Consider the following 26782-nt stretch of genomic DNA (forward strand, 5'->3'; position numbering starts at 1 on the left):
ATGTTACTTCCTCCAAGAAATCCAACAGCATTGCCAGGGAAGATTTTCGCAGATTTTCGCAAGATTGCTGCCTGCGACCCGCTTTGTCTCCTGCCTCCAAGTGTCCGGAAATCTAACGTGTAATCTAACGCCACCCTGTCACTTAAGCCCCTTTCTTCATGAAGAGCAGACTGATATTTGCAACTTCCCAGTCCCCCCAGAACAGTTCAACAAACAACGTGAAACTTTGAATATCAGTGCTAATTCATCCACTACATCTTCAGCGGCCCATTTCTGAATCCTGAGGTTTAGATCATCTCGCCCATTTAGTTCCGGTGACTGTTCTACTTTCTTCCCTTTCAGCTTTCCATCAATCTTCCCCTTGTTATAGTGACTGCAATCACTTCCGGGTCCTGAAACTGACATATTACTGTTGTGCTCGACCGTGCAGACTATCGGATGCCTCACTACAGGGTCTGTTTCTTTCTCAATGAATGGAAACAGTTACTTCAAAAAGAGATTGACGCAAATATTTCTCTTACCACATAAGTGTGGCGTTCACCCTGCACATTGTTATTTGCACCCTGCGAAGAGAAAAAGGCGATTTTTTATCGTGCCTTTAAACAAGTGAACAATGATTGTTTTCTGACTCTGCACAGATAAGCCCCGAGGGTATCAATGTTCACATTCGTTGCTGCTTGTATCTGACTGGCATCGTTCACCGTTCGATGCACCGCGTGTTTCTGAGTCAGTGTGAGTGCATTACATATAAAATGCTTCCGAATGTCACTCAATCATTCGTCAATATTCACTCACACAGGAGCATGATGAATTTTACTTGAGGAGGAATTCGCCTTCAGAACCATTCCTGCTGAGAGATTTGCCTGGATCAGATCCATTCACCTTGAGAGATAAATCTGAATGAGAACATGTCCGTGGCCGATTGGGGATGTGGACCCGTGGCCTCGGGCTGTTTGCCGGAAGCTGCTATTTCTGTTAAACGCTCACAGAGATCACTGTTGATCACAGACAGAAATGTACAAACCTGACGCTGGCTTCACTCTGTGTGTGATTGTGGAGTCTCCGCCGTTACTCACATTGATCGGACATTATAAAAGATTCTTTCATGAAAGAGTAGGTATGATTTTGCATTGTACAGGAATTACGGATTCTGGGGAATTCCGCAGGTGCTGGAAGCCCGGAGTAACACACACAAACGCCAGAGGAATTCAGTGAGTCAGGCTGTATTAATAGAATTTACTGATCCGTTTCCATGTTGTGCCGAGACCCTTCCACTAGTCTGGGAAGGGGGCAGGAAGACGCCTGAACAAAATGGTGGGGAGGGGGAGGAGGACAGGCTGGGAGCTGATAGGTGAGGCCTGATGAGTGGGAACGGGAAAGGCTGAAGAAAAAGTGATCAGATTGCAGAGGCGAGTGTGCCACCGGAAAAAGGGAAGACGGAGGAGCACCAGGGGGAGTTGATGGGCAAGTGAGGAGAAGAGATAAGAGGCCAAAGTGGACAATAGAAGAAGAGGGAACTGAACAAAAATACCTGCGGGAAAAGCACATCAGGTTTGGGTCTACTTTAGGAATAGGGTGTGCTGTTAATCAATTAACTGAACATGAGATCTGGGATCGATCATCCAGGATCTTATTAAATGCCCAGTGAGAACAGAATGGCCCAATGGACTCTATCGGTCACATTACTTACGATCTCACCTTCCCTTTGCAAAGCAATGGCTCAAATTATGACCACCCTTACCTGTTCATTCCTCGGGAAATTCACATAGCTTCACGATGCGTTCACGGTGTTTGTATCCAAGGTATCTGTGGGGGGGAAACAGATACGTCACAGCGGTGAAGAGCATCATGGGCCGTTGTTGAACACAGCCGACGTCAATCTGGCCAAAAACAAAGCGCCATTAACAGCATGAGTTTCCGTCCCACCAATCTCCAGAATCAGGAAGTCAGGGCCGATATTCATCAATATGAAGGGAAATTAAGTTGTATTCCATTCCTCCGTTGATAATGTAATCTTCAGTAGAAAATATCACCTTATTTAAATGGAAAATTCAGCGGCAAAGTTCGCATAATTCGTGGCCATTCGCGAGGTTAAAAACTTCCAGCTTCCGTGCACTATTTCAGTCAGATGATTATATTTCCAAGGGCTCAGTAATGGAACAGTTGAAACGGAGTTCACTTACTGTTTCTTCCAAAATTGCTGCTCGTCTCATATTGGGGTGGCGGTGAATTCTTGACACTGAACAAACAGAAACCAAGGTCGAAACATGGATTCGTCAGGAGGTTACTTTCCTGCACTGATAATTACATTTGATTCTCTCTGGTTATTGCTTGATACTGTTCCGGATACCGGATGCCCTATTCCAGTCCTTCTCGATCTCAACGACAGTGACCATAATGGGTTAAGTGGAGACAATTACTTTAGCTTTTTTGACATCTAATGCTGTTCACACAAATATCGATGAACGCAAAACTACTTCAGACAAACAACTTCGCCGTGAAGGCGGAATGCCGATTCCGTCCACAGATGGCCCCTGATCCCAGCTAAAGTCGATTCTGCCGAAATTCTCCAACAATAATTAAAGGTAGAAACGACATTCCAAGAAAAATGCGTTTACCGGCCAGTTCTTCTCGCGATCAACCATCCACTGACTCCGCCGATCAGGGCCACGCCAAGTAAACCAAATGCAATGCCCACGATCGCGCCAGAGCTGAGGGTAATATTGACATCCGCTTTTGTTGCTAACACAGGAAACAAAGATAATTTTTACATTGCAGGAACATATCTTTTTTTTTTAGAAACAATTGTTGATCCAAGCTCCGCAACGTCGTGGTCTCTGGCCTCGACTTTGCATCAATTTATATCAATTATTACTTTATTCTGGTAGGGTATTTAGAAGGCGGAGTGAAGGTAAGGCGTGAGGAGAGCGTGAGAGGGAAATGGTTTGGATCTTTGATCATCGGGTTTACATGGACGAATGAGAGACTCATTCACTCACCTTGTGCGGTGACATGGACAGTGAGATAACTGTTGCTATTGGTTACGCCGTTATTAACCCGACATGTATAACTCCCAACGTTAACCGAGCTTACTCACACAAGGGTGAGTGCCTGCCCTGTCTGTAGGAGATTGTTCCCGTTGTACCATGCATATTCACCGCAGGGAACTGAGAGTGCAAACCAAGCTAATGTCAGGTTTGACACAATATTGGACAAACCTGGACGTTTCGGTACAATTCTGACCTTCTCTGGTCCATCTGTAAAATTAATTAAATAAATAAATACACTAATAGATAGATAGATAGATAAATAAATAAATATTGATTAGAGTATTATCCTGGTGAATCTGATTGTCTGAACCTCTCTGGCCATCTATACAATGAAAATATATGTTAATAAATGTCACTTCCGATACAAATTAACGCGGTTAACTAACTGTGTACTTACGGTAAACTCGCACGTAGGTCTCTCCAGCGTCACTGCTGAAAGAGTTGCTGGCGATGCACTTGTACGTCCCTACGCCGTTTCAGGTCACACTGATTATAGTCAGTTTCGCCTTGTCGGGAGATGTAAATATTCTGCCGTTTTCCTGGATGGGTTGGTTAACCTTGGACCATGTCCGTATCTCAACAGTGCCCGACGTGTCACAACTCAGTGCGATGGTATCGAGGTTTTCCAGGGAGTGGAATCATTGCCCACCACAGCAACCCCAGTCAATGGCCCTGTAAATAGAATTAAAATGCCCTTGCTTTCATCTACAACGTGCACATAAAATTTGGATGCCGCCAGTTCTCGCTGTTATCCCGATGTGTTTCGATATCAGTTCAGATTCCAGTTTAACTAAACACCGGCACTGAGTTTAAAGTTTTACTGCCGTTACCCAAGGGGACTGTGAGAAATATATTCCCCATCCAGAGGTTACCCAATGCTGATTTTTCCTGCGTCAAGAATGTACATTACCTATCAAAGCAAAATAATTCGGAATTGCACTTGGCTACAGTTTAATTGTCCCGTCGAGCTGGTGAAAATAAGCGATTCGTGCGATGGCCTGTTGAGGTCAGAGCCAGCAAGATTTCGTAGCTAATATGTGGTTAAGGAGTTAGCGTAAGATGGAGGATATGCCAATGATGATCACTGATCTCTCTTCCAGGGAAGTTGCGAGCGGTACCGGAAGGACGGTTTGCTCCTGAACTGGAGAAGCATGAATGTCCTTGCGGGAAGGTTTATTGTTGCTGCTCGGTAGGGTCTAAACAGGAGTCTCCACCAACAACATTAATTATAGGACCTGAACAAACGGAGGAATAGGGTACTTACCGAACACAATGATTTCCGTGGTTGAGGCATTGATCGTTCATGTAACCGTGTTAAAGGCCTCACAAGTATACTTTCCCGTGTGGCTCACAGAGATGTTGTCGAGGATGACCTCCTGCCCACTTTGTAGGTGGGCGCCGTTCTGTTACCAATTCAATTCAGCATTTGGGCGGGACTTTGTGAAACATGTTAATCGTACGGTGCTTCCGGCAACGTGAAAAGGGGAGTCCGGCTGAGTGATGATATGTGGACGATCCGGTCCGTCTAAAACAAACGCAAAAAACGGATTGCAACAAATCACACAGGAAGCGCAGCAGAGTTTCTTAGCGAGAGACGAGGAGCAGCCCATCACCAGTGGAAGTGTCCTACACACCGGCGAGTGCATTCGTCTGGAAGCCTCCCGCGGTAAATAGCACAGGAGAGCGGATCGGTTTGTAACTTCTCTAGGTGTCTGGTTTGTGGGAAAGAATTAAGGAAACCTTTCCTGAACAATATACCCAGCGTCTCTCTGCGGTAAGGCAGCTTGGAGTGTGGATGCAATAACTAACGTGATCAGGGCTCGGGCAGAATGTCACGTGGGGCTTGCACCATACTGTGACGTCACTGACCATGTGTCGAAACAAAGGAACTCACCAATGACAGCTTTTATGTTCGGGCCCATCTTCAGATTCAATATTCTCTCTTCAGTCTCTGTCAGTGAAGACAGTCGCCGGAACACCACTGCACAATGTGATGTTTATCCCGATCTAAAAGCTATAACCTCCCGCATCAACAGGTGCACAGAAGCAAGGTGTCCCCGCCTATTCGTAACTGTGCGCATTTGTCAGAGAGTTAGCCGGGCCGTAAATCCTGGGATGTCAGGACTGTCTTACGCAGAGAGGTTGGAGAGACTGGGCTTGTACACACTGGAATTAAGGAGACTGAGAGGGGATCTGATTGCAACATATAAGATTATTCAGGGATTGGACAAGATAGAGGCAGGAAATATGTTCCAGATGCTGGGAGAGTCCAGTACCAGAGGGCATGGTTTGAGAATACGGGGTAGGTCATTTAGGACAGAGTTAAGGAAAAACTTCTTCTCCCAGAGAGTTGTGGGGGTGTGGAATGCACTGCCTCGGAAGGTAGTGGAGGCCAATTCTCTGGATGCTTTCAAGAAGGAGCTAGATAGGTATCTGATGGATAGGGGAATCAAGGGATATGGGGACAAGGCAGGAACCGGGTATTGATAGTAGATGATCAGCCATGATCTCAGAATGGCGGTGCAGGCTCGAAGGGCCGAATGGTCTGCTTCTGCACCTCTTGTCTATAAAGGACAATAGGTGCACAGAAGCAATGTTTCCCCGCCTATTCGTAGCTGTGGGCATTTGTCAGAGGGTTAGCGGGGCCGTAAAGGACTGCGGGCAGTTTCAGCAGTCCCTCACTTCCAGGGAATGGAATTATTATCAAAGTGTCTAAACGGCCTGAGAGAGTGCTGAAATTTCAATGGTCCATTTCAAACTATTTGTCTGAAAAAAAAACACTCATTTGCACTCACTGTTCCAAATACGGGTCAGATTCCATTGCGTTGACATAGAATCAAAGCAAAATTAGAATTCTGAAGAGATTAAGTTGATTTGAATGGATAGAGTTGAAATGATAGTCAGAACTCCGAGCCGTCCTAAAGGCAGACGCGATATCAATGCACCTCGGCCAGTCTATTCGAATGACATTGCAAGTCCTGCTTTGTGCTTACGCCATGCCCGCCCCTCCCAAATCTCAGGTACATCACAATTGCTTTTGAAGTGTGGAGATTGGAAAAGCTCAAAACGCATTGCTCTGTGTGAAGAGACATGCAGGACAGACCAGTTTGTCCGGCACAATTCTTACACCTGAAGTCCAGAAGTGAACCGACTCTGTGGGAACGACGTCGTCGCCGGAATTCGACTGGGATTTGAGGTTGGAAGTTCAAAATTTCAATTTGCATTCACCAGCGCCCGAGAGAGGCGCGGATCCGTCTCCCGATCAACTGCTCAGTTACTTCGGTGCTCGCCTATAGTGGTTTATTTCTAGGGTACCGTTCAATAATATAATCCCACTCACTCGGAACCCCGTATTCAGCAGGACTTGTAATATTGTGTGTAACTACCGAAGACTCGCGGCACTTACAATTGATATCGAGACAGAACGGGTCGCTTGTGATTTCGTTAATCAAGTTGCTTGCTCTACAGGTGAAATTTCTGACTGTCCGGAGCACTCCAGAAACAGTGAGTGTGCTGTTATCGGCACTCAGCTCAAACCTGCCACCGGGAATGATCACGCTGTTCTCCTCAAGCCACAGGTAAGAGACATCCGTGCCTCTTGCGGAGCAGGTTAGTCTGACGGTGTCGCTGTACTCAATCAGCATGGTGGCGTTAGATGTTACAGTGACATTGGAAACAGGTTCTGTTAAAACAGAGGGGATCGGTTAGTGCACAGCTCAGGACTATAATCCGGAAGTTTATGGATTCCGTTCCGTATCTGAAAATGAGATCAAACATTTATTATTCCATAATAAGTGAACATTAAACAATAATTCCACTTGATGGACATAAGGTTTGAGATGAAAACACTGCACCTGAGACACATCATTTCATAGTTCATTCTCCGCCCACTCAGAGACGGCATTTTGGAATTCTCCCCCTTCAGGCCTATCCATGACGTCATCGACCATCTCAGAGGCCCTTCGGGCAATTTCCTTCATGCTGACCAAGATCTCTCCCTGAACTATTTCCATTTGCCTACGACTGGACCATTTACAAACTGTTATATCCTTCTACTGTCTAAATGATTTCTGAACATTACATTTGTACGCAACACCTGCAATCCCTGTGGCAGTTCCTAACCATAAAACCACAGAATCATAGAACACTACAGCACAGTACAGGCCGTTCAACCCTCCATGTTGTGCTGACCTATATAATCCATAAAAAATTACTAAACCCACACTACCCAATAACCCTCTATTTTTTCTTTCATCCATGTGCCTGTCCAAGAGGCTCTTAAATACAGCTAATGTTTTAGCCTCCACCACCATCCCTGGCAAGTCATTCCAGGCACTCACAACCCTCTGTGTAAAAAACTTACCCCTGATGTGGGGATTTATCCACTTCATTGTACTTCAGGAGAGTCAATACTAGCAGCTCCATTTTGAGTTCTCTGGCAGTTTATTTTTTAAACTATTAAATAATCAAGAATCATAATTTACTTCATCCTCCTGATCCTTACATTTTATCTCCTGGGTAAATCTGCTGGAACAAGCGTACTGTCTATTGTGGACTGTGAAGCTGGTGTTTCCACATGGAGCTGTGGGTTCCCTAAAGTCAGCTGTTTCCAATAACTCTCGGTTCCCGTCTAATGGAGTCGTAATTTACACTGATCAAATTTAAGTTCCCCCGCAATCTCGACCCCGAAACTCATTCACTGCTATCTTAAAAATGAAAGAATTGTGATCATTGTGAGATCTTGAAGCATATGCACGTTACGGGGAAATGTTCCAAAGGTTGGACATTGGGTAATTGGGTTCCATTCATCCCGACGAGTGGGAAACCCCAGGGCGGAATGCAGGAATTACAGGAACAGTATTTACGGGATTCCTAAGAGCATAAGACAGAGGAGCAGCAGTCGGCCATTCGGCCCATCGGGTGTGCTCTGCCATTTCATGAACTGATCCAATCTCCCATTTAGGCCCACTCCCCCGCCTTCTCACCATAACCTTTGATGCCCTAGCTACTCAGATAGATTCACCACCCTCTAGCTAAAAAAATCGCATCTCTGTTCTGAATGGGCGTCCAGCAGGAGACAAGGTCTGCCGACATTCTGATAGTCCAGGCTTGATCACGAATGGTCAGTGTGGCAATCTGCGCGTCTGAGAAAACATTTGGATTTGCTGGGGGTCGGTTTAGCTGGAACAGTGGATTTTGTCTACATGATCTTTAGTAAGGCCTTTAACAAGGTTCCACGTGACAAATTCTCCTGAGTTAGGGGACAGCGATACACGATAAGAGGGGGAGATTTCAAGTCCCAATCATTTCAAGCCCCAAACTCCACAGTTCCCTGAAACACACAATCATTTCAGTTGCCCAAACTAAAGTGTATCCACAATCATTTCGGCTGCCCGAACTCCACTGTCCGCTAAATATAAAAAACATTTCAGCTGTCCAAACCCCAATGTTCCCTGAAACACAGAATCATTTCAGCTCCCAAACTCCACTCTACCCTGAATTATTTTAGCTGACCAAACTCCACTGTTCTCTAAAACACAGAATCTCTTCAGCTCCCAAACTCCACTGAACCCTAAACACACGATCATTTCAGCTTCTCACACTGCAGTGTACCTAGAAACACACAATCATTTCAGCTCCCCAGACTCCACTGTAACCTGAAACACAATCATTTCACTTGCCCAATCTCCACTGTACGTTAAACCCTAATCATTCCAGTTGCTGAACTTCACTGTCCACAGAGAGACACAATAATATCTGCTGCCCTAACTCCAATGTGCCCTGAACACACAATCACTGCAGCTGCACAATCTCTATTGTTCCCTAAACTCACAATCATTTCAGCTTGCAATCTCCACTGTGCCCTAAACACACAGTAATTTCAGCTGCCCAATCTCCACTGTACCCAGAAACATGCAATTATTTCAGCTCCCAAACTGCACTGTACCCTAAACGTACAATTATTTCAGCTACCCAAACTCGACTGTACATTAAACTGCCTATCATTTCAGCTCCCAAGCTCCACTGTACCCTGAAACACAGAATCATTTTAGCTGCCCAAATTCCACTGTACCCTAAACACACATTCATTCTAGCTCCCAAACTCCACTATGCCCTAAACACACATTCATTCCAGCTCCCAAACTGCACCGTACCCGAAACACACATTCATTCCAGCTCCCAAACTCCACTGTACCCTGAAACACAGAATCATTTTAGCTGCCCAAACTCCACTGTACCCTAAACACACATTCCTTCCAGCTCCCAAACTCCACCGTACCCGAAACACACATTCATTCCAGCTCCCTAACTCTACTGTACCCTAAACACACATTCATTCCAGTTCCCAAACTCCACTGTACCCTATACACACATTCATTGCAGCTCCCAAACTCCACTGTACCCTAAACACACATTCATTCCAGCTCCCAAACTCCACTGGACCCTAAGCACACGATCATTCCAGCTCCCAAACTCCACTATACCCTAAACGCACATTCAGTCCAGCTCCCAAACTCCACTGTACCCTAAACACACATTCATTCCAGCTCCCAAACTCCACTGTACCCTGAACACACATTCATTCCAGCTCCCAAACTTCACCGTACCCTAAGCACACGATCATTCCAGCTCCCAAACTCCACTGTACCCTGAAATACACATTCATTCCAGCTCCCAAACTCCACTGTACCCTGAACCACAGAATCATTTTAGCTGCCCAAACTCCACTGTACCCTAAACACACATTCATTCCAGCTCCCAAACTCCACTATGCCCTAAACACACACTCATTCCAGCTCCCAAACTGCACCGTACCCGAAACACACATTCATTCCAGCTCCCAAACTCCACTGTACCCTGAAATACACATTCATTCCAGCTCCCAAACTCCACTGTACCCTGAAACACAGAATCATTTTAGCTGCCCAAACTCCACTGTACACTAAACACACATTCCTTCCAGCTCCCAAACTCCACCGTACCCGAAACACACATTCATTCCAGCTCCCTAACTCTACTGTACCCTAAACACACATTCATTCCAGCTCCCAAACTCCACTGTACCCTAAACACACATTCATTCCAGCTCCCAAACTCCACTGGACCCTAAGCACACGATCATTCCAGCTCCCAAACTCCACTATACCCTAAACGCACATTCATTCCAGCTCCCAAACTCCACTGTACCCTAAACACACATTCATTGCAGCTCCCAAACTCCACTGTACCCTGAACACACATTCATTCCAGCTCCCAAACTCCACTGGACCCTAAGCACACGATCATTCCAGCTCCCAAACTCCACTATACCCTAAACGCACATTCATTCCAGCTCCCAAACTCCACTGTACCCTAAACACACATTCATTCCAGCTCCCAAACTCCACTGTACCCTAAACGCACATTCATTCCAGCTCCCAAACTCCACCGTACCCTAAGCACACGATCATTCCAGCTCCCAAACTCCACTGTACCCTAAACACACATTCATTGCAGCTCCCAAACTCCACTGTGCCCTAAACACACGATCATTCCAGCTCCCATACTCCACCGTACCCGAAACACACGATCATTCTAGCTCCCAAACTCCACTGTACCCTAAACACACATTCATTCCAGCTTGCCATCTCACGTCCGATGAGCAACGTGTCATGTCCGTCTGTGTGGCCTCCAATCTGACCCCTGTGGCTGGCAAGATGTTGGAGTCAACTCTGAAGCATGAGGTCATGGAATGCCGGGTGACGGAGGACATGACAGTGCAAAGTCAGCATCGTTTCCTTCCGGAATAATCTTGCCAGACAAACCTTTTGGAGGATATTGCAGTGGAGAGAGAGAGAGAGAGAGAGAGAGAGAGAGAGAGGTGGTGGTGTCCTGTCGCAATGACAGATCAGATGTGGACAACACTCCCACCTGGTGGTGTCCTCTCGCAATGACAGGTCCGGTGAATACAACACTCCCACCTTGTGGTGTCCTGTCAGAATGACAGGTCCGGTGAGGCCAACACTCCCACCTGGTGGTGTCCTTTCACAATGACAGGTCCGTTGAGGACAACACTCCCACCTGGTGGTGTCCTGTCGCAATGACAGATCAGATGTGGACAACACTCCCACCTGGTGGTGTCCTGCCGCAATGACAGGCTCCGGTGAGGACAACACTCCCACCTGGTGGTGTCCTGTCGCAATGACAGATCAGTTGTGGACAACACTCCCACCTGGTGGTGTCCTGTCATAATGACAGGTCCGGTGAGGCCAACACTCCCACCTGGTGGTGTCCTGTCACAATGACAGGTCCGGTGAAGACAACACTCCCACCTGGTGGTGTCCTGTCACAATGACAGGTCCGGTGAAGACAACACTCCCACCTGGTGGTGTCCTGTCACAATGACAGGTTCTTTGTGAACTGCTCCCAATAATTAACAGAAACTAGTCAAGGTTTTGGTCCCAGAGCCTTCATCCGGACTGGAAAAGTAGGCGATAGAAGCTCGGGAGAGTGGTATGACAACAAGATGGCGGATATTAGGTGAGAGAAAGTAGGGGGGGGGAGGTAATGGAGAATAAGTAATTACGTAGGAGGTTATAGGGTGGAAGAGGAAAAGTGATGAAGGAGAAGGAACTTGGAAGAAAGAAGGGATGAGTTGAAGCAGGGGGAGATGATGGGCAGGTGAGAAGAGAGGGGGCAGGGGAACCAGTATAGGGAATGTATAAAGAGAGGAAGGAGGGGGTGTGAAATTATGGAAGTTGGAGATATCAATGTTAATGCCACCAGATTAGACCATAAGACAAAGGAACAGATTTAGGCCATTCGGCCCATCGTGATGTGGGCGCTGAGGAACTTGAAGTTGTTTACCCTCTCAACCCCAGATCCATTGATGTCAATAGGGTTTAGCCTGTCTCCATTCGTCCTGTAATCCACAACCAGCTCCTTTGTTTTTGCAACATTGAGGGAGGGGTTGTTTTCTTGACACCGCTGTGTCAGAGATGACTTCTTCCCTTTAGGCCACCTCGTTATTGTTTGGGATAGCGTCATCATCAGATTTAATTAGCAGATTTACAAGGAGTAAATTACGTTCCTGTAACATAATGGGCTCTCAACTTGGTAAGCAGCCTCATGTGGGGCACCTTGTTGATGCCCTTCTGAAAATCCAAATATATAAGATCCACTGCAATATCCTCCAAAAGGTTTGTCTGGCAAGATTATTCCGGAAGGAAACGATGCTGACTTTGCACTGTCATGTCCTCCGACACCCGGCATTCCATGACCTCATGCTTCAGAGTTGACTCCAACATCTTGCCAGCCACAGGGGTCAGATTGGAGGCCACACAGACGGACATGACACGTTGCTCATCGGACGTGAGATGGCAAGCTGGAATGAATGTGTGTTTAGGGTACAGTGGAGTTTGGGAGCTAGAATGATCGTGTGTTTCGGGTACGGTGGAGTATGGGAGCTGGAATGATCGTGTGTTTAGGGCACAGTGGAGTTTGGGAGCTGCAATGGATGTGTGTTTAGGGTACAGTGGAGTTTGGGAGCTGGAATGATCGTGTGTTTCGGGTACGGTGGAGTTTGGGAGCTGGAATGAATGTGCGTTTAGGGTATAGTGGAGTTTGGGAGCTGGAATGATCGTGTGTTTAGGGTCCAGTGGAGTTTGGGAGCTGGAATGAATGTGTGTTCAGGGTACAGTGGAGCTTGGGAGCTGGAATGAATGTGTGTTCAGGGTACAGTGGAGTTTGGGAGCTGCAATGAATGTGTGTTTAGGGTACAGTGGAGTTTGGGAGCTGGAATGAATGTGTGTTCAGGGTACAGTGGAGTTTGGGAGCTGCAATGATCGTGTGCTTAGGGTCCAGTGGAGTTTGGGAGCTGGAATGAATGTGTGTTCAGGGTACAGTGGAGCTTGGGAGCTGGAATGAATGTGTGTTTAGGGTACAGTGGAGTTTGGGAGCTGGAATGAATGTGTGTTCAGGGTACAGTGGAGTTTGGGAGCTGCAATGATCGTGTGCTTAGGGTCCAGTGGAGTTTGGGAGCTGGAATGAATGTGTGTTCAGGGTACAGTGGAGTTTGGGAGCTGCAATGAATGTGTGTTTAGGGTACAGTGGAGTTTGGGAGCTGGAATGAATGTGCGTTTAGGGTATAGTGGAGTTTGGGAGCTGGAATGATCGTGTGCTTAGGGTCCAGTGGAGTTTGGGAGCTGGAATGAATGTGTGTTTAGGGTACAGTGGAGTTTGGGAGCTGCAATGAATGTGTGTTTAGGGTACAGTGGAGTTTGGGAGCTGGAATGAATGTGTGTTTAGGGTACAGTAGAGTTAGGGAGCTGGAATGAATGTGTGTTTCGGGTACGGTGGAGTTTGGGAGCTGGAAGGAATGTGTGTTTAGGGTACAGTGGAGTTTGGGCAGCTAAAATGATTCTGTGTTTCAGGGTACAGTGGAGTTTGGGAGCTGGAATGAATGTGTATTTCAGGGTACAGTGGAGTTTGGGAGCTGGAATGAATGTGTGTTTCGGGTACGGTGCAGTTTGGGAGCTGGAATGAATGTGTGTTTAGGGCATAGTGGAGTTTGGGAGCTGGAATGAATGTGTGTTTAGGGTACAGTGGAGTTTGGGCAGCTAAAATGATTCTGTGTTTCAGGGTACAGTGGAGCTTGGGAGCTGAAATGATAGGCAGTTTAATGTACAGTCGAGTTTGGGTAGCTGAAATAATTGTACGTTTAGGGTACAGTGCAGTTTGGGAGCTGAAATAATTGCATGTTTCTGGGTACAGTGGAGATTGGGCAGCTGAAATTACTGTGTGTTTAGGGCACAGTGGAGATTGCAAGCTGAAATGATTGTGAGTTTAGGGAACAATAGAGATTGTGCAGCTGCAGTGATTGTGTGTTCAGGGCACATTGGAGTTAGGGCAGCAGATATTATTGTGTCTCTCTGTGGACAGTGAAGTTCAGCAACTGGAATGATTAGGGTTTAACGTACAGTGGAGATTGGGCAAGTGAAATGATTGTGTTTCAGGTTACAGTGGAGTCTGGGGAGCTGAAATGATTGTGTGTTTCTAGGTACACTGCAGTGTGAGAAGCTGAAATGATCGTGTGTTTAGGGTTCAGTGGAGTTTGGGAGCTGAAGAGATTCTGTGTTTTAGAGAACAGTGGAGTTTGGTCAGCTAAAATAATTCAGGGTAGAGTGGAGTTTGGGAGCTGAAATGATTCTGTGTTTCAGGGAACATTGGGGTTTGGACAGCTGAAATGTTTTTTATGTTTAGCGGACAGTGGAGTTCGGGCAGCCGAAATGATTGTGGATACACTTTAGTTTGGGCAACTGAAATGATTGTGTGTTTCAGGGAACTGTGGAGTTTGGGGCTTGAAATGATTGTGCATTTAGGGGACATTGGAGTTTGGGCAACTGAAATAATTGTGTTTCATGGGACAGTGGAGTTTGGGACTTGAAATGATTGTGCATTTAGGGGACTTTGGAGTCTGGACACTGAAATGATTGTGTTTCATGGGACAGTGGAGTTTGGGTTAGGGTTAGGGTTAGGGTTAGACTCCTTCCCTGGGTAATACCTTTCATGCAGCGAGCCGGGGAGACTGTTGGCATGAAATGACGGAGCAGACTCAATGGGCCAAATGGCCTCACTCTGCTCATATATCTGATGGGATTATGGTTGAACGACCTCCCCCCCCCGCCCACCCCAGTCCCGGTAGCAAGAACTAGAGGCTTTAAAACTAATTTGCAAGGGAGATTGGACCAGGAGCGATAGAGCAGTGAACGAAGTGCATGCAGTAAAGCCAGATCTAACATATAGAGAGGCTTTCAGGAAAGAGCAGCAGAATAAAGGGTGTAAAGGTAATAAGGTAGAAGGGCTAAAGTGTGTGTACTTCAATGCAAGAAGCATCAGGAAGAAAGGTGATGAACTGAGATCTCGGATACATACATGGAATTATGATGTAGTGGCCATTACGGAGACTCGGTTGGCACCAGGACAGGAATGGATTCTCAATATTCCTGGATGTCAGTGCTATAAAAGGGATAGGGAGGGGGGAAAGGAGAGAAGGGATGGCATTACTGGTCAGGGATACTATTACAGCACCAGAAGGGGTGGGTAAATTAGCAGGATCCTCTTTTGAGTCAGTATGTGTGGAAGTCGGGAACAGGAAGGGAGCGGTTACTCTACTGGGGGTATTCTATAGGCCCCCTGGTAGCAGTAGAGATACCGAGGAGCAGATTGGGAGCCAGATTTTGGAAAGGTGCAAAAATAACAGGGTTGTTAACATGGGTGACTTTAACTTCCCTAATATTGATTGGCACTTGATTAGTTCCAAGGGTTTGGATGGGGCAGAGTTTGTTAATTGTGTCCAGGATGGATTCCTGTCACAGTATGTTGACAGGCCGACTAGGGGGAATGCTATACCAGGTAACGAACCAGGTCAGGTCACAGACCTGTCAGTGGGTGAGCATCTGGGGGACAATGATCACCTCTCCCTGACCTTTAGCATTATCATGGAAAAGGGTAGAATCAGAGAGGATAGGAAAATGTTTAATTGGAGAAGGGCAAATTATGAGGCTATAAGGCTAGAACTTGCGGGTGTGAATTGGGATGATGTTTTTGCAGGGAAATGTACTATGGACATGTGGTCGATGTTTAGGGATCTCTTGCAGGATGTCAGGGATAATTTTGTCCCGGTGAGGAAGATAAAGAATGGTAGGGTGAAGGAACCATGGGTGACAAGTGAGGTGGAAAATCTAGTCAGGTGGAAGAAGACAGCATACATGAGGTTTAGGAAACAAGGGTCAGGTGGGTCTATTGAGGAATATAGGGTAGCAAGAAAGGAGCTTAAGAAGGGGCTGAGAAGAGCAAGAAGGGGGCATGAGAAGGCGAGTAGGGTAAAGGAAAACCCCAAGGCATTCTTCAATTATGTGAGGAACAAAAGGATGACAGGAGTGAAGGTAGGACCGATTAGAGATAAAAGTGGGAAGATGTGCTTGGGGGCTGTGGAAGTGAGCGAGATCCTCAATGAATACTTCTCTTCGGTGTTCACCACTGAGAGGGAACTTGATGACGGTGAGGACAATACGAGTGAGGTTGATGTTCTGGAGCATGTTGTTATTAAGGGAGAGGAGGTGTTGGAGTTGTTAAAATACATTAGGACAGTTAAGTCCCAGGGGCCTGATGGAATATTCTCCAGGCTGCTCCACGAGGCGAGGGAAGAGATTGCTGAGCCTCTGGCTAGGATCTTTATGTCCTCGTTGTCCACGGGAATGGTACCGGAGGATTGGAGGGAGGCGAATGTTGTCCCCTTGTTCAAAAAAGGTAGTAGGGATAGTCCAGGTAATTATAGACCAGTGAGCCTAATGTCTGTGGTGGGAAAGCTGTTGGAAAAGATTCTTAGAGACAGGATCTATGGGCATTTAACCATATAACAATTACACACGGAAACAGGCCGTCTCGGCCCTTCTAATCCGTGCCGAACGCTTACACTCACCTAGTCCCACTGGCCCATATAACCATATCACAATTACACACGGAAACAGGCAGTCTCGGCCCTTCTAGTCCGTGCCGAACGCTTACTCTCACCTAGTCCCACTGGCCCATATAACCATATCACAATTACACACGGAAACAGGCCGTCTCGGCCCTTCTAGTCCGTGCCGAACGCTTACTCTCACCTAGTCCCACTGGCCCATATAACCATATCACAATTACAGCACGGAAACAGGCCGTCTCGGCCCTTCTAGTCCGTGCCGAACGCTTACTCTCACGTAGTCCCACTGGCCCATATAACCATATCACAATTACAGCACGGAAACAGGCCGTCTCGGCCCTTCTAGTCCGTGCCGAACGCTTACTCTCACCTAGTCCCACCGACCCATATAACCATATCACAATTACAGCACGGAAACAGGCCATCTCGGCCCTTCTAGTCCGTGCCGAACGCTTACTCTCACCTAGTCCCACTGGCCCATATAACCATATCACAATTACACACGGAAACAGGCCGTCTCGGCCCTTCTAGTCCGTGCCGAACGCTTACTCTCACCTAGTCCCACTGGCCCATATAACCATATCACAATTACACACGGAAACAGGCCGTCTCGGCCCTTCTAGTCCGTGCCGAACGCTTACTCTCACCTAGTCCCACTGGCCCATATAACCATATCACAATTACAGCACGGAAACAGGCCGTCTCGGCCCTTCTAGTCCGTGCCGAACGCTTACTCTCACCTAGTCCCACTGGCCCATATAACCATATCACAATTACAGCTCGGAAACAGGCCATCTAGGCCCTTCTAGTCCGTGCCAAACGCTGACTCTCACCTAGTCCCACTGGCCCATATAACCATATCACAATTACAGCTCGGAAACAGGCCATCTGGACCCTTCTAGTCCGTGCCGAACGCTTACTCTCACCTAGTCCCACTGGCCCATATAACCATATCACAATTACAGCACGGAAACAGGCCATCTCGGCCCTTCTAGTCCGTGCCGAACGCTTACTCTCACCTAGTCCCACTGGCCCATATAACCATATCACAATTACACACGGAAACAGGCCATCTCGGCCCTTCTAGTCCGTGCCGAACGCTGACTCTCACCTAGTCCCACTGGCCCATATAACCATATCACAATTACAGCTCGGAAACAGGCCATCTAGGCCCTTCTAGTCCGTGCCGAACGCTGACTCTCACCTAGTCCCACTGGCCCATATAACCATATCACAATTACACACGGAAACATGCCGTCTCTGCCCTTCTAGTCCGTGCCGAACACTGACTCTCACCTAGTCGCACTGGCCCATATAACCATATCACAATTACAGCACGGAAACAGGCCATCTCGGCCCTTCTAGTCCGTGCTGAACGCTTACTCTCTCCTAGTCCCACTGGCCCATATAACCATATCACAATTACACACGGAAACAGGCCATCTCGGCCCTTCTAGTCCGTGCCGAACGCTTACTCTCACCTAGTCCCACTGGCCCATATAACCATATCACAATTACAGCTCGGTTACAGGCCATCTAGGCCCTTCTAGTCCGTGCCGAACGCTGACTCTCACCTAGTCCCACTGGCCCATATAACCATATCACAATTACACACCGAAACAGGCCATCTCGGCCCTTCTAGTCCGTGCCGAACGCTGACTCTCACCTAGTCCCACTGGCCCATATAAACATATCACAATTACACACGGAAACAGGCCATCTGGGCCCTTCTAGTCCGTGCCGAACGCTGACTCTCACCTCGTCCCACTGGCCCATATAACAATATCACAATTACACACGGAAACAGGCCGTCTCGGCCCTTCTAGTCCGTGCCGAACGCTGACTCTCACCTAGTCCCACTGGCCCATATAACCATATCACAATTACACACGGAAACAGGCCGTCTCGGCTCTTCTAGTCCGTGCCGAACGCTTACTCCCACCGAGAGAATCATAGTCTGATCAGGAACAGTCAGCATGGCTTTGTGAGGGGCAGATCATGCCTAACAAGCCTGATAGAGTTCTTTGAGGAGGTGACCAGGCATGTAGATGAGGGTAGTGCAGTGGATGTGATCTACATGGATTTTAGTAAGGCATTTGACAATGTCCCACACGGTAGGCTGATTCAGAAAGTCAGAAGGCATGGGATCCAGGGAAGTTTGGCCAGTTGGATTCAGAATTGGCTTGTCTGCAGAAGACAGAGGGTCGTGGTGGAGGGAGTACATTCAGATTGGAGGGTTGCGACTAGTGGTGTCCCACAAGGATCGGTTCTGGGACCTCTACTTTTCGTGATTTTTATTAATGACCTGGATGTGGGGGTAGAAGTGGCAGATGGAGTTCAACCCGGAGAAGAGTGAGGTGGTACACTTTGGAAGGACAAACTCCAAGACAGATTACAAAGTAAATGGCAGGATACTGGGTAGTGTGGAGGAGCAGAGGGATCTGGGGGTACATGTCCACAGGTAGGTAGGGTAGTTAAGAAAGCTTATTGGGTGTTAGCTTTCAATGTTCGATGTTTAACTCACCACAGTGTTTCACGCTGAAGAGGGTGTGATCAGCTACGCAGAGGTAGTTATCCAGGAAGTCGGCCGTTGACACCTCTGCAAAGATGAAGCTCATCTGAAACAAAGAACAGCCGCACTGAGTGTGAGAGAGGAACGGAGGAGTGAGAGAGGCAAGGAGGAGTGAGAGAGGCAAGGAGGAGTGAGAGAGGCATGGAGGAGTGAGAGAGGCAAGGAGGAGTGAGAGAGGCATGGAGGAGTGAGAGAGGCAAGGAGGCAAGGAGGAATGAGAGAGGCAAGGAGGAGTGAGAGAGGCAAGGAGGAGTGAGAGAGGCAAGGAGGAGTGAGAGAGGCAAGGAGGAGTGAGAGAGGCATGGAGGAGTGAGAGAGGCAAGGAGGCAAGGAGGAATGAGAGAGGCAAGGAGGAGTGAGAGAGTGGCAAGGAGGAGTGAGAGAGGCAAGGAGGAGTGAGAGAGTGGCAAGGAGGAGTGAGAGAGGCAAGGAGGCAAGGAGGAATGAGAGAGGCAAGGAGGAGTGAGAGAGTGGCAAGGAGGAGTGAGAGAGGCATGGAGGAGTGAGAGAGGCATGGAGGAGTGAGAGAGGCAAGGAGGAGTGAGAGAGGCATGGAGGAGTGAGAGAGGCAAGGAGGCAAGGAGGAATGAGAGAGGCAAGGAGGAGTGAGAGAGGCAAGGAGGAGTGAGAGAGGCATGGAGGAGTGAGAGAGGCATGGAGGAGTGAGAGAGGCAAGGAGGAGTGAGAGAGGCATGGAGGAGTGAGAGAGGCAAGGAGGCAAGGAGGAATGAGAGAGGCAAGGAGGAGTGAGAGAGGCAAGGAGGAGTGAGAGAGGCAAGGAGGAGTGAGAGAGGCAAGGAGGAGTGAGAGAGGCATGGAGGAGTGAGAGAGGCAAGGAGGCAAGGAGGAATGAGAGAGGCAAGGAGGAGTGAGAGAGGCAAGGAGGAGTGAGAGAGGCAAGGAGGAGTGAGAGAGGCAAGGAGGAGTGAGAGAGGCAAGGAGGAGTGAGAGAGGCAAGGAGGAGTGAGAGAGGCATGGAGGAGTGAGAGAGGCAAGGAGGCAAGGAGGAATGAGAGAGGCAAGGAGGAGTGAGAGAGTGGCAAGGAGGAGTGAGAGAGGCAAGGAGGAGTGAGAGAGTGGCAAGGAGGAGTGAGAGAGGCAAGGAGGCAAGGAGGAATGAGAGAGGCAAGGAGGAGTGAGAGAGTGGCAAGGAGGAGTGAGAGAGGCATGGAGGAGTGAGAGAGGCATGGAGGAGTGAGAGAGGCAAGGAGGAGTGAGAGAGGCATGGAGGAGTGAGAGAGGCAAGGAGGCAAGGAGGAATGAGAGAGGCAAGGAGGAGTGAGAGAGGCAAGGAGGAGTGAGAGAGGCATGGAGGAGTGAGAGAGGCATGGAGGAGTGAGAGAGGCAAGGAGGAGTGAGAGAGGCATGGAGGAGTGAGAGAGGCAAGGAGGCAAGGAGGAATGAGAGAGGCAAGGAGGAGTGAGAGAGGCAAGGAGGAGTGAGAGAGGCAAGGAGGAGTGAGAGAGGCATGGAGGAGTGAGAGAGGCAAGGAGGAGTGAGAGAGGCATGGAGGAGTGAGAGAGGCAAGGAGGCAAGGAGGAGTGAGAGAGGCAAGGAGGAGTGAGAGAGGCATGGAGGAGTGAGAGAGGCAAGGAGGCAAGGAGGAATGAGAGAGGCAAGGAGGAGTGAGAGAGGCAAGGAGGAGTGAGAGAGGCAAGGAGGAGTGAGAGAGGCATGGAGGAGTGAGAGAGGCAAGGAGGCAAGGAGGAATGAGAGAGGCAAGGAGGAGTGAGAGAGGCAAGGAGGAGTGAGAGAGGCAAGGAGGAGTGAGAGAGGCATGGAGGGGCCAGAGAGGCGAGGAAACGAGGAGCAGCGAGGGAACAAGGAGGAGCTGGAATATGAGGAGATGTGAGAGAACAACTTAAGATACAGGGACACGGCTCGCTGAAAATGGTATCACAGGTAGATGGGGACCCTGGGGAGTGTTGTAGATCAGAGGGATCTTGGGGTGCAGGGTCACTGTTCTCTGAAAGTGGAGTCGCGGGTAGACGGGGACCCTGGGGAGTGTTGTAGATCAGAGGGACCTCGGGGTACAGGGACACTGTTCTCTGAAAGTGGAGTCGCGGGTAGACGGGGACCCTGGGGAGTGTTGTAGATCAGAGGGACCTCGGGGTACAGGGACACTGTTCTCTGAAAGTGGAGTCACAGGTAGACGGGGACCCTGGGGAGTGTTGTAGATCAGAGGGACCTCGGGGTAGAGGGACACAGTTCTCTGAAACGGGAGACACAGGTAGACGGGGACCCTGGGGAGTGTTGTAGATCAGAGGGACCTCGGGGTACAGGGACACAGTTCTCTGAAAGTGGAGTCACGGGTAGACGGGGACCCTGGGGAGTGTTGTAGATCAGAGGGACCTTGGAGTACGGGGACACAGTTCTCTGAAAGTGGAGTCACGGGTAGACGGGGCAGTGAGGAAGGTGTTTGTCACGCTGGGCTTCGTCTGCCAGGACAATGGGTTCAGGTGTCGGGAGATCAAGTCACAATTGTCCGAGAGGTCGGTGAGGCCGCACTTGGAGTACTGTGTTCGGTTTTGGTCACCCTGCTGTGGGAAAGATGCCATCGAGCTGGAAAGAGTGCGGAGGGAGAGTTATGAGGATGTCATCAGGACTCGAGGGACTGAGTTACAGGGAGACAGAGAGAAAGTTCGGGCAAGTTGGGACTTTATTCCCTGGAGCGTAGGGATGACCTGACAGAGGTGTGTAAAACCACGAGAGGCACAAATAGGGTGAATGTGCACACACTTTTCCCCAGGATCAGGGAACCAAGAACCAGAGGGCACAAGAGAGTGGGAAAGAGATTTAATAGGGGACCCGCGGGTTAACTTTTTCACCCAGAGGGTGGTCCGTCTATGGAACGAGCTGCCGGAGGAAGTGGTCAAGACAGGTACATTAGAACCATCGAACATCCCAGCGCAGAAACAGGCCTTTTGGCCCTTCTTGGTTGTGCCGAACCATTTTTCTGCCTCGTTCCACTGCCCTGCACCTGGCCCATATCCCTCCAAACCCCTCTCATCCGTATACCTGTCCAAGTTTTTCTTAAATGTCGTAAGTGAGCCTGCATTCACCACTTCATCTGGCAGCTCATTCCACACTCCCACCACTCTCTGTGTGAAGAAGCCCCCCCCCCCCCCCAATGTTCCCTTTAAACTTTTCCCCCTTCGCCCTTAACCCACGTCCTCTGGTTTTTTTCTCCCCCGGCCTCAGTGGAAAAAGCCTGTTCGCATTCACTCTCTCTATACCCGTCATAATTATATACACATCTATCAAATCTCCCCTCATTCTCCTATGGTCCAGGGAATAAAGTCCTAACCTATTCAACCTTTCTCTGTAACTCAGTTTCTCAAGTCCCGGTAACATCCTTGTAAACCTTCTCTGCACTCTTTCAACCTTATTAATATCCTTCCTGTAATCCGGTGACCAAAACTGCCCACAATACTCCAAATTCCAACTCGTATACTCAATACTCTGCACTCTTTCAACCTTATTAATATCCTTCCTGTAATCCGGTGACCAAAACTGCCCACAATACTCCAAATTCCAACTCTTATACTCAATACTCTGCACTCTTTCAACCTTATTAATATCCTTCCTGTAATCCGGTGACCAAAACTGCCCACAATACTCCAAATTCCAACTCTTATACTCAATACTCTGCACTCTTTCAACCTTATTAATATCCTTCCTGTAATTAGGTGACCAAAACTGCCCACAATACTCCAAATTCCAACTCTTATACTCAATACTCTGCACTCTTTCAACTTTATTAATATCCTTCCTGTAATTAGGTGACCAAAACTGCACACAATACTGCAAATTCGGTCTCACTAATGTCTTATACAACATCACCATAACATTTCAACTCTTATACTCAATACTTTGATTTATAAAGGCCGATGTACCAAAAGCTCTCTTTGTGACCCCATCCTCCTGTGACGCCACTTTTAGGCAATTATGTATCTGTAACCATATAACCATATAACAATCACAGCACGGAAACAGGCCATCTCGGCCCTCCTAGTCCATGCCGAATGCTTACTCTCACCTAGTCCCACCTACCCGCACTCAGCCCATAACCCTCCACTCCTTTCCTGTCCATATACCTATCCAATTTTACCTTAAATGACACAACTGAACTGGCCTCTACCACTTCTACTGGAAGCTCATTCCACACAGCTATCACTCTCTGAGTAAAGAAATACCCCCTCGTGTTTCCCTTAAACTTCTGCCCCCTAACTCTCAAATCATGTCCTCTCATTTGAATCTCCCCTACTCCCAATGGAAACAGCCTATTCACGCCAACTCTATCTATCCCTCTCAAAATTTTAAATACTTCGATCAAATCCCCCCTCAACCTTCTACGCTCCAATGAATAGAGGCCTAACTTGTTCAATCTTTCTCTGTAACTTAAGTGCTGAAACCCAGGAAACATCCTAGTAAATCGTCTCTGCACTCTCTCTAATTTATTGATATCTTTCCAATAATTCGGTGACCAGAACTGCACACAATATTCCAAATTTGGCCTTACCAATGCCTTGTACAACTTTAGCATAACATCCCAACTTCTGTACTCAATGCTTTGATTTATAAAGGCCAGCGTTCCAAAAGCCTTCTTCACCACCCTATCTACATGAGACTCCACCTTCAGGGAACTGTTATTCCTAGATCTCTCTGTTCCTCTGCATTCCCCAATGCCCTACCATTTACCCTGTATGTTCTATTTGGATTATTCCTGCCAAAATGTAGAACCTCACACTTCTCAGCATTAAACTCCATCTGCCAACGTTCAGCCCATTCTTCTAACCGGCATAAATCTCCCTGCAAGCTTTGAAAACCCACCTCATTATCCACAACACCTCCTACCTTAGTATCATCGGCATACTTACTAATCCAATTTACCACCCCGTCATCCAGATCATTTATGTATATTACAAACAACATTGGGCCCAAAACAGATCCCTGTGGCACCCCGCTAGTCACCGGCCTCCATCCCGATAAACAATTATCCACCACTACTCTCTGGCATCTCCCATCTAGCCACTGTTGAATCCATTTTATTACTCCAGCATTAATACCTAATGACTGAACCTTCTTTTTTTTAAATAATTTTTTATTGCATTTTTAAATGATTACAAAGTATGAAAAAACAATGTATATAACCCATACCCCCTCCCCTTAACCCCTCCCCCCTAACTGCCCCATAGAAAAAAGAAGAAAGAAAGAAAGAAAGAAAGAATGCCTGGTGGAACTAAACTTCCATGTGGAACTTTGTCAAATGCCTTGCTGAAGTCCATATAGACTACATCCACTGCCTTACCCTCGTCAACATTCCTCGCAACTTCTTCAAAAAATTCAAAAGGTTTGTCAAACATGACCTTCCACGCACAAATCCATGCTGGCTACTCCTAATCAGATCCTGTCTATCCAGATAATTATTAATACTATCTCTAAGAATACTTTCCATTAATTTACCCACCACTGATTTCAAACTAACAGGTCTATAATTGCTGGGCTTACTTCTAGAACCCTTTTTAAACAATGGAACCACATGAGCAATACGCCAATCCTCCGGCACTATCCCCGTTTCTAATGACATCTGAAAGATCTCCGTCAGAGCTCCTGCTATTTCTACACAAACTTCCCTCAAGGTCCTGGGGAATATCCTGTCAGGACCCGGAGATTTATCCACTTTTAAATTTCTTAAAAGCGCCAGTGCTTCCACCTCTTTAATTGTCATAGGTTTCATAACTTCCTTACTTGTTTCCCACACCTTACACAATTCAATATCCTTCTCCTTAGTGAATACCGAAGAGAAGAAATCGTTCAAAATCTCTCCCATCTCCCTCGGCTCCACACATAGCTGACCACTCTGATTCTCTAAGGGACCAATTTTATCCCTCACTATCCTCTTGCTTTTAATATAACTGTAGAAACCTTTCGGATTTACTTTCACCTTATTTGCCAAACCAACCTCATATCTTCTTTTAGATTTTCTAATCTCTTTCTTAAGATTCCTTTTACATTCTTTATATTCCTCGAGCAATTCCTTTACTCCATGCTGCTTATATCTATTGTAGACATCCCTCTTTTTCCGAACCAAATTTCTAATATCCCTTGAAAACCATGGTGCTTTCAAACCTTTAACCTTTCCTTTCAACCTAACAGGAACATAAAGATTCTGTACCCTCATAATTTCACCCTTAAATGACCTCCATTTCTCTATTACATCCTTCCCATAAAACAATCTGTACTCTCCCATCTGTACTCCCAGATCCCTCTGTTCTACTGCACTCCTCAGTGTCCTACCATTTACCTTGTATGTTCTACCTTGGTTAGACCTTCCGAAGTGCAATACCTCACACATGTCCGCATTATACTCTATCTGTCATTTTTCAGCCCATTCCTCCAACTGGTCCCAATCCCTCTCCAAGCTTTGAAAACCTTCCTCACTGTCCACTACACCTCCAAACTTTGTATCATCAGCAAATTTGCTGATCCAATTTGCCACATTATCATCCAGATCATTGATAATAGATGACAAATACCAATGGACCCAGAACTGATCCCTGTGGCACACCACTAGTCACAGGCCTCCACTCAGAGTAGCAATCCTCCACTACCACTCTCTGGCTTCTCCCATTGAGCCAATGTCTAATCCAATTTACTACCTCTCCATGTATACCTCACGACTGAATCTTCCTAACTAACCTCCCATGCGGGACCTTGTCAAAGGCCTTACTGAAGTCCATGTAGACAACATCCACTGCCTTCCCTTCATCCACTTTCCTGGTAGCCTCCTCGAAACACTCTAATAGATTGGTTAAACATGACCTACCACGGACAAAGCCATGCTGACTGTTTCTATTAAGTCCCTGTCTATCCAAATACTTGTAGATCCTATCTCTTAGTATTCCTTCCAATAATTTACCTACTACCGATGTCAAACCTACCGGCCTATAATTTCCCGGCTTATTTTTGAGCCTTTTTTAAACAGCGGAACTACATGAGCTATCCTCCAATCCTTTGGCACCTGACCCGTGGATATCGACATTTTAAATATTTCTGCCAGGGCCCCTGCAATTTCAACACTAGTTTCCCTCAAGGTCCGAGGGAATACCCTGTCAGGTCCTGGGGATTTATCTACTCTGATTTGCCTCAAGACAGCAAGCACCTCCTCCTCTTTAATCTGTATAAGTTCCATGACTTCCCTACTTGTTTGCCTTGTTTCCATAGACTCCATTCCAGTTTCCTTAGTAAATACAGATGCAAAAGAAAAACCATTTAATATCTCTCCCATTTCTTTTGGTTCCATACATAGCCGACCACTCTGATCTTCAAGGGGACCAATTTTATCCCTGACTTTCCTTTTGCTCTTAACATACCTGTAGAAGCTCTTAGGATTATCCTTCACCCTGACTGCCAAAGCTACCTCATGTCTTCTTTTAGCCCTCCTGATTTCTTTCTTAAGTATTTTCTTACTCTTTTTATACTCCTCAAGCAACTTATTTCTTCCCTGTTGCCTATACATTTTATACATCTCTCTCTTCTTCTTTATCAGAGTTCCAATATCCCTCGAGAACCAAGGTTCCTTATTCTTATTCATTTTGCCTTTAACCCTGACAGGAACGTACAACCTCTGCACTCTCAAAATTTCTCCTTTAAAGGCCTCCCATTTACCAATCACATCCTTGCCAGAGAACAACT

General features: G+C 47.3%; 1 long non-coding RNA gene across 1 annotated transcript in view; it reads left to right on the plus strand.

Moving 5' to 3' along the window:
• Positions 1-26782, plus strand: part of LOC132390479 (uncharacterized) — a 114583-nt gene that overhangs the window by 16312 nt on the left and 71489 nt on the right. Inside the window, exon 2 of the long non-coding RNA XR_009510921.1 lies at positions 6519-6628. This is a non-coding gene — a long non-coding RNA (uncharacterized LOC132390479). The remainder of the gene's footprint in view (positions 1-6518; positions 6629-26782) is intronic.

Source organism: Hypanus sabinus, unplaced genomic scaffold, assembly GCF_030144855.1.
Source record: "Hypanus sabinus isolate sHypSab1 unplaced genomic scaffold, sHypSab1.hap1 scaffold_923, whole genome shotgun sequence".
NCBI lineage: Eukaryota > Metazoa > Chordata > Chondrichthyes > Myliobatiformes > Dasyatidae > Hypanus > Hypanus sabinus.